General features: G+C 40.4%; 1 pseudogene; it reads left to right on the forward strand.

The window, feature by feature from the left end:
- Positions 1 to 1,048: 1,048 nt before the first annotated feature.
- Positions 1,049 to 8,903, forward strand: LOC131914359 (cathepsin D-like; annotated as a pseudogene).
- Positions 8,904 to 9,181: the final 278 nt, after the last annotated feature.

Here is a 9,181-nt window from a genome sequence, read left to right on the forward strand (position 1 = left end):
TTTCTCTGTGTATCTGGTGCATGTCCTGGATATCACTTTGTAGACCAGGCTGGCCTTGAACTCACAGAAATCCACCTGGCTCTGCCTCCTGAGTGCTAGGATTAAAGATGTGTGTCACTGCCACCTGACTCCCCGCAAGACTTTTGTCCAACTAACCTTTTTCCCTGAACCACATGGAAACCTTGCTGCCACCACCATCATTGTGCCAATAGACTCTACCACTGACAGATAATGCTATAAGCTTTATATTTATGAAATGGACATACACACAAAAATTGAGAGCACCAAAGTTTTCTAATATTTCCTAGTAGTATCATAAAACCACAATGGCAATCACTTATGCTGACCCCACATTGTGCCAGACATGTAGAAGGTATATGATGGTCACCATCTCCATTATCCTTGACTACTCTTTAAGGTCAGTATATTACTGCCCTTATGTTACAGAGAAGAAGACTGAGCCTCCAGCATGCAGAGTGATGTACTGCTGGTCACCAAAGCAATAAAGATAAGCCAGGACTTGACACTCAAGCTGTTGGACTGGACTCTTCTATTGCCACAAACATAAAAGGGGTAAAAGAATAGCAACATTGTCAAGGGCAATGAGACAGATCCTGATTCTCTCTTCTTGCTGTGTAGTTTACCTTAGGCAAATTCTTAACCTTCACTTTCTTAATGTGAAAAATACAAAATATATTACAGTAGCAAATTTCACATGTTTACTATAAAGATGACAGGAAGTCAACATGAGCCTCAATGACTAGAGAATTATTTTTATTTATGTGGTGATATTTTATTTGTATGTTAATAAATAAAGTTTGCCTGGAGATCAGAGGTCATGGCCAGCCATAAACAGAAGTCCGATGGTGGTAGCACATACATGCCTTTAATCCCAGTACCAACCATAGAGACCTGGAGGTCTGTATAGACAGGCAGTGACAAGGAAGTGACATGGCTGGGTTAAGAGCCAATGAGAAGGCAAAACAAGGCAATAAACACACAGGCTAGACAGGAAGACGCTGGTTCTCTCAGGGGAAGCTATGACGGCATGGTGAGTAAGGTTAGCTGGTGGCTATCAATATTTTTCTGATCTCTACAGCTTTCACCCCTATATTTGGCTCTGTGTTTCTTATTTAATAAGACTATTAGAAATTCATCTACATATTTATTCATGTGTTCTCAATCTCCTTAACACAGTACTAGGTAAGAATAACAAAAAATACAGACAAGGACATGGGTTTGGTTCCAAGTCCCTACATGGCAGCTTACACCCTTAAGTAACTCCAGTTTAAGGTTCTAGTGCCTGCTTCTGGCCTCCATGGGCACCGACACATATGCAGTGCTCTTTTAAAGATGTGGACAAAAAACCCATACACATAAAAGATTAAAAATAAAATAAAGCTTTAAAAAAATAGACACCATAATGCTTAGCCAGCATAAGGCAAACAACTTGTGCTCACTAAATATCCTGTCTTCTTGGCCAAGAATTTCCTTTACAGAAGTCTATTCTAGACTCATCTTTTTCAATATCCCTTATAATATGCCCAGAGAGATAACAATCACAATCAAAATAAGTTCAAAGAATGTGGAAAAGATGACCCTATATTCTTTTATTTGTTTCTTTAACAGCTTTTTTTTCCCATCAAAATAATCTAGCACTTAGCTTATTTCTCCCAAATACAAGTGGGGGTGGGGTTAGGAGGAAGAAAGATGATTTACTTCAACTACCAGTGTTTTGTAAATTTCTCATCCTTAATAAACCAAGAATACTGTCTTAGAGAGACTCACTCTTCATCCCTTCTTCTCTCGACTCCTAAGTATTCTCTGTAGTAAATCTCAGTGACTCCTTATTGATGTGTCACCAGGCTCAGAGAGAGCATTGTGGAACCACTTCTCACCTGAAAGTCAAATCTCTAATTAACTCTCACAACTAAATAATTTCAGAATCTCAGGAAAAACACCCTTTGAGATCCTTTAAGTATTGCTGTGCAATAATGCACCACTGACAAGTTTAAAGGATGTGTCTATGGCAACACATGCCTATTCTTGGAAACTTGTAACACCCACATTAATTCTAGAGTATTCAGTCACAGAATCAAATCGTAGGGAAAAATATCTGCACTATATTGTAATTTCAGAACAAAGACAAACAAATTTTCCCTTTCACATGAAGTATTTTGCCCAAGGACACATCAGAATCAGAACTGAAAAGAAGCAAGCCCCTGAGAATAATATATTTGCCCATTCTATAGCTGGCTTCCTGGGTGTCTCAATAAGACATCTGCAGAGAAACTCTGATACTGTTATTCATTAACTCCACCAGAGACAGCCTAAATTATTATGGTAATCCTCTTTGCATTTAGATTAAAAACACATTTCTAGTGAAAATGGAAACTGTGAACTTTCAGGAAGACAAGAGAATGGCTACAGTTAACAGCTTAATTTCAGAATCACATTGGAGATCTATGGTTGGATGGTTCTGGGTAGGTCCATGCACCATGTGTTCACTTAGCACAGCTTACAATGCAGAGCAAATCCTCAACCAAAGACACCCATCCTCGCGATAAGCACCATCATCTGTGTTTCCCTGCATATAAACTATTTTGTCTGCCAGTAGCTTAGCTCCAGAGCCTAGTTGAACTATCTAGAAGCTTGAGCCTTGCCTAGTTGAAGCCCTTGACTTAAAAGAAGGGCATCATGTGGAGACAGTCACTCAAGAAGTTATTAGAAATTTTTAGGAAAAAGATCTGTGTAATCATACCATACCTCTGAGATGCACTAATTAAACCATAACATGTTGTAAAGGTGTTTACACTGAGTCAGGTAATTTTAAAAGCTAAATTTAAAATAAAGAGTTTTAAAAGTCTAACCACATACTAATTTATAATTCAAAAAGTAAGCTTATATTTGTTCATTTTCTCTGTCTGACACTTAACAGGAAAAAAAAAGGCAGACAGAGATTTAATTGGAAATCATTTTGAGACCTCTTTGCCTTGCTCATTAAAACAAAATCCATGGCCAATGTTTAGGTCAATTTTGGCATATCTATTACATTTTTACAGTGAGAAGCACTGGTAATTAGATTAGCCTATACTTGAAATTTAATTCTTCATCTATTCTTTGGCAATATGCATCACCAAGAATGTATTTTAATTAATAAATACACATAAATAATAAAATGCCATATAATCCATTTAAAAATTCTATACATATATATATGCATATATATATATATTATATAAAGAACTTAGATGTAGTAGCGGCACAAGGATATTGTCTCATGTTGTTTGCTTCACATATACCAAAGAAAAGCATATGATTATATCTCCACTGCCTTTAACAGTTGAATATGTTTGAATATATGTGTGTATGTATATTTGTGTGTTTGTGTGTGTGCATGTGCGTGTGTGTGTGTGTGTGTGTGTGTGTGTGTGTGTGTGTGTATTCAACCTTTAAATGCAATGCAGATAATAATATGCTTTTCTTTGGTATATGTGAGGCTCCCTGTGCCAATACTACATTTAAGTTGTTATTACTACTGTTTGACTAGTTAATGGCTAAACATGGTACATGTAGGCACTAATTTAAGGATTCACATGTATCCTAGTGTACTCATTACTTACATATTTCATGTGGTGTAAGTAAAATTATATATATTGCAGAGGCAAAGATGTATGTTTAGACTCTCAGTAGACGTGGGGTTCATCTCAGATTTTTCTGACTTTAAAATTAATATGGATACAGATACTTTAACCCCAATACCAAACTAAACTGTGACTTATTATGTCATAAGATACATGAATAAATAAGGACACACAACCAAGTGTAATTTATTTTTAAAGATAATCAAACAATCATTCTTATGTACATGCCCTCAGTTGACCTAAACAAGTTGCCATCATTCTTAGAAACATTAACATTAACAAACATATTTGTGTGTAATTTGTGAGTATTCTGTTTCTTAAGTAAATGGATCTTAGGATCGTTAAGATTCCCAACTCTTCCACAAGATTGTCACAACTCCTGCTATTACTGGGCAAATTACATGTTATCCGCACATCACAGTTTCTTGGGAAAAAAATCTTAACTCCAAATTTATCTAACAAAGCACTAAAATGAATTCAGTTGGGACTTCTGTAATTCCCCATGGTTATTTCTTTCAATGCACATTTTTAGGCTTATGCAAGCTTCTGATGTTGTTCAAATAGTCACACTAACTGCTAACATATTATTAGGAAATGGAAATTCCTGAGCACACACAATACAAATAATATTGCTCACTCATCTCTACTGTCTATAGTTCTCCATCACCTGGATTTTAGGTCTCATAAATATTGTAGTTCATGTTTTCTCAGGCTTCGAGGTTTATATGTGGTTTCCTTCAGTCTCATGCTGATCTCTCTTCCCAAAATCATCTCCTCAAATCTCACCATCATTAAAATATCAAAGGCTCTTCCATGAGACTTTGTGATGAATTTAAACAGGTGTTCTCCAAAGCTTCTAGTATAGAGTAGTTTCAAGTACTAGTATAACAACTGTATTGTGTTCATTTGCTTTTTCTTTCTGTTTTTGTATTCTAGTCAGCTGTCAACTTATTGAGAGTAGAGGCTATGTCCTTTTAAGACTTAATGGGAATTCTTAGTACTATCTGCAACATTTAGAAGTATTTGTTAAATTAAAGGCTGAAATCTTCAAAAGGCAGAAGCTACAGTGAATTACTTTTCCTGCAGGAGTTTCTTAGACATAAGAACTTCATATACTCCATGTAATGGTTAATCATAGTTTCAACTTGACTGTAATTTTTAATCAACTAAGAGATAAACTTCTGTGTGTGTCTATAAGAATATTTTCAAGAAGGGTTAACTAAGGGGGAAGACCTCGCCCAAGACTAGATAGCACCTTTGGAGCAGTCTAGATTTGCAGAGTAGCTAGAGAAAAACTGCTGCTTGCTTGCCTGACTATACTCCTTGATGGTGAGTGCATTTATCCTATTGTGGTAACTGCTGCATACCATTTCACTGACTTTGAAACATGACTTCTTTGGCTTTCCAATATGGCTGAAGCTTTGAAGCTCTCTAGGAATCCCCCATGTCTCAGCACCAGATAGGGACAATAAAAATCCAAGGGGGAAATTTCAGAGATGGACTAGATGTATTGGGTGTTAGAAATGAAATGTTAGAGGGCAGGGATGGGATGTTATGATTTAGTGATGCAATTTGGAGTCAACCTGACAAGGGATAAAGTTATGGTAGTTGATTGTGATTGTCAATTTGATGGGATTTAGAATCATCATAGAAACAAACCTCTGGATATAAAGGTAAGGTGTTTCCTAAACCATGATAACTGATCTGGGAAAACTCACTCTATATGTGGACAGTGTCATTCCATGGGCTACTGTCCTGAACTAAATAAAAAAAGAGAACACTAGATGAATGCCAGCATTCCTCGCCTTTGCTTCCTGACTGTGGTTGCAATGTGACTAGGTGTCTGAAGATCCTGCCACCATGATGGACTATTCTTTCAGATTTCAAGTCAAAATAATCTTTCTTCCTTTTTCTATTATTGGGCATTTTGTCACACAAAGCAATGAGAAATTGCTAATACCCTACAGAAAGTATATTGAAAACTATACCTTTTCTGCACCATTGGTTTGATTAAAAGGAAATCACCACTGCAAAGAAAGAACTCCTTACTGAAGTGGAGGAGACTCTCCTGAATGCCAAGTACAAGAGATGGATACCATCCTAGGGTTAAATGACCGAGATTAGAGACATTTGCGTGCTGCCAAACAATGATCACCAAGACCACAGGAATTTATAAAATTGTGTAATTTTGAATTTCTTCATTTTATTTACCCGTTAACCTTTTCTGCTTTCCCACAGTGACCCAGAAATAAGGGGGCCTATGGAAAGAAAGAAGACAAAGAGGAGAGTTTTGCTTCATTGACAGCCTTGTGGGGAGATAAATACCTTCAAAGTAGCAGAGGTAGAGGTATTTTTCTTAGTTATCCTTAGTAAAGAAGTACCCTTACTTAGCTTCCTTAGTAAGGAAGGCATGACAGGATTCTGGGTCAGCAACAAAGTAAACAGAGAAGTGAGGAAGTTGATACCCAAGACTGAGCCTCTTGTCTCACACATGGAAACATGGAACATGCCCTCTCCTATCTTGTCCCTATTAAACCTAGCCTAGGAAAGATTTGAGTCTTCTAAAAAGGTAGACTTGCATTTAAATTAATGTGGTGTCTCCAAATCCGTGTTCATATTAAAAGTGGAGGACATATACTCTTTGAAGAATCAAGATAAACAAATATTAGTTTGTTCACTCAGTGTATATTAGTATATATTCACTCAGGGTGTGTTAGTATGTATTCATTTAGTGTGTATTGGTGTATTTGGTACTTATTGGTAAAACATACAATAGGCATATTTTATTTATTATCTAATTTGAATAGTACTACTGTTCTTCTTTCATCATAATTGTTTAAAACAGTGAGAAAGACAGACATAGAAACAGATACAAACACCCTACATATACATCACAATATGTGCACGAATGATCAGCCCCAACACAAAATGCCTAAAAAAATAAAGCCATTCTCATTACAACAGGGCTTAGGATGGAGTCCAGCAACATATTTTTCCTATTTTTTTCCCATATTATGTATTATCTAAGATATCCAGATAAGAACCTTTGGATTCATGGGGCTGTGGTTCAAAACCATCCCTAAAAGTAATAGATAGCTATTATTTGGTGGGATGGAAAACAATAACTTAAGCAATTTTTTTCAAATGAACAGCTGCTAAATATTTTAGGGGGAGCATTGCTGAAAGAGTGCATAAATGACAAGACGACCTGGGGCTGTGGCATATTCCTGGCATGTAAGCAGAGATGGTATTGAGAACTGGAATTATTTGGTATTTTTAGAAAGACAGGCTTGGTGACAGATATTACATAAAAGATAGTTATATAGCTGACTCCGCTGGACTGCGGCGTCATCCCGGCTATAAGCGCACAACCTTTAGCAATCAGCTTTGCTCTCGCCGGGCTGCCGCTACCGTGCAGACCTCCAGCGTCTTGCTGCTCGCCCTCGGCCTCCTGGCCGCATCCGCCTCTGCACTCATCAGAATCCCTCTGCACAAGTTCTCATCTATCCGTCGGACCATGACGGAGGTGGGCGGCTCTGTGGAAGACCTGATCCTTAAGGGTCCCATAGCCAAGTACTCCATGCAGTCAACTGCCAAGACCAAGGAGCCAGTGTCAGAGATACTCAGAAACTACCTGGATGCCCAGTACTACGGTGAGATAGGCATCGGTACCCCCCACAGTGTTTCACAGTCGTTTTTGACACCGGCTCCTCTAACCTGTGGGTCCCCTCTATTCACTGCAAGCTGCTGGACATAGCTTGCTGGATTCACCATAAGTACAACAGCGGCAAGTCCAGCACCTTTGTGAAAAACGGCACATCCTTTGACATCCACTACGGCTCAGGTAGCCTCTCTGGGTACCTGAGTCAGGACACTGTGTCTGTGCCATGTAACTCCCCACAACCGGGAGGTATCAAGGTGGAGAAACAGATCTTTGGAGAAGCCACTAAACAGCCTGGAATCACATTCATCGCAGCCAAGTTTGATGGCATCTTAGGCATGGCATACCCTTGTATCTCTGTCAACCGTGTGATTCCAGTCTTTGACAACCTGATGCAACAGAAGCTGATGGACAAGAACGTCTTCTCCTTCTACCTGAACAGGGACCCCAACAAGCAACCTGGAGGGGAGCTGATGCTTGGCGGCATTGACTCCAGGTACTACGAGGGGGAGCTGTCCTACCTGAATGTCACCCGCATGGCCTACTGGCAGGTGCACATGGACCAGTTGGATGTGGCCAATGGCCTGACCCTGTGCAAGGGAGGCTGTGAGGCTATCGTGGACACAGGGACGTCTCTTCTGGTGGGGCCTGTGGAAGAAGTGAAGGAGCTGCAGAAAGCCATTGGAGCAGTACCTCTTATCCAGGGCTAGTACATGATCCCTTGTGAGAAGGTGTCCAGCCTGCCCTCTGTCACCCTGAAGCTAGGAGGCAAGAACTATGAACTATCCCCAGAAAAGTATATACTTAAGGTGTCGCAGGGTGGAAAGACAATCTGCCTGAGTGGCCTCATGGGGATGGACATACCCCTCCCAGTGGGCCGCTCTGGATCCTGGGCGATGTCTTCATCGGCACCTACTACACTGTGTTTGACAGAGACAACAATAGGGTCGGCTTCGCCAAGGCTGCCACACTCTAGCTTGCCCCTTGCCCACCAGCAGGGAAATGGATCAGAGTCCAGTAGAGGAAGCCAGCCAGCCCTACCCTTGCACCTGCCCCACTCACACACATTCACACTCGCCTGGCATTGCTGGGCCCTTGGGAAGCCTGACTGGAGCTAGTCCAGCTGTTCTGTTCTGTGGTTCTTTCCCTGGGTTCAGATTGCTGCCCTCTGCCTGTCTGAAGGAGGCCAAGGACCACCCAGTACAAGGGCTGCCTTGAAAGGCCCCTACTGGTTTGGTAGCTTTCCTTGTCCTGCTGCCCTTTGCTGCGGGTGCAGCATTCCAAAGCAGGCCAATAGTTCTTGGGATCCCTCCTAGAAACCTTACCTAGGTCCCTCACCCAGCCTGGGGATGGCACCGGGCTCCACTGCCCCACTGTTTGTATCCTGGCCTGATAGAGGCCTGAAGATGAACCGGAAGGAAAGCCGTGAACCTAGGGTGTCACCTGGGGCCTGACCTCACCCACCAGGGAAAGCAGGCCTTAGCCTGGGGCAGAGACAGGATGGCTGACTGGTTTTGGCTGGCCTCTGCCACCTTCGTCCTGGGCCATGTGGCTGGGAGCCAAAGCTGGTATACAAATACAGTTGTTTTGGACCTCTTTAAAAAAAAAAAAAAAAAAGATAGTTATATATTTTCTGAGCCCCACATCGGGATTGTGTGTGGTCTTTCTAGAGATTTCTGTGCTATATGTAAATGAAGCATTTGGAATCAGAAGTTGGAAAAAAAAAAACATCACATTCTGTCACTTCTGAGACATCTATGGTATAGGAAAACAGACAGAATCTAAAACGTCCTGAAAATCTGGGTCAGAGGATCATCAAACATACAAAAGATAAAAGAGAGACCAAGGCTTCTCTTCCTGAGGCTGAAAACTCAGT

Source organism: Peromyscus eremicus, chromosome 1 (genome assembly GCF_949786415.1).
Source record: "Peromyscus eremicus chromosome 1, PerEre_H2_v1, whole genome shotgun sequence".
Taxonomy (NCBI): domain Eukaryota; kingdom Metazoa; phylum Chordata; class Mammalia; order Rodentia; family Cricetidae; genus Peromyscus; species Peromyscus eremicus.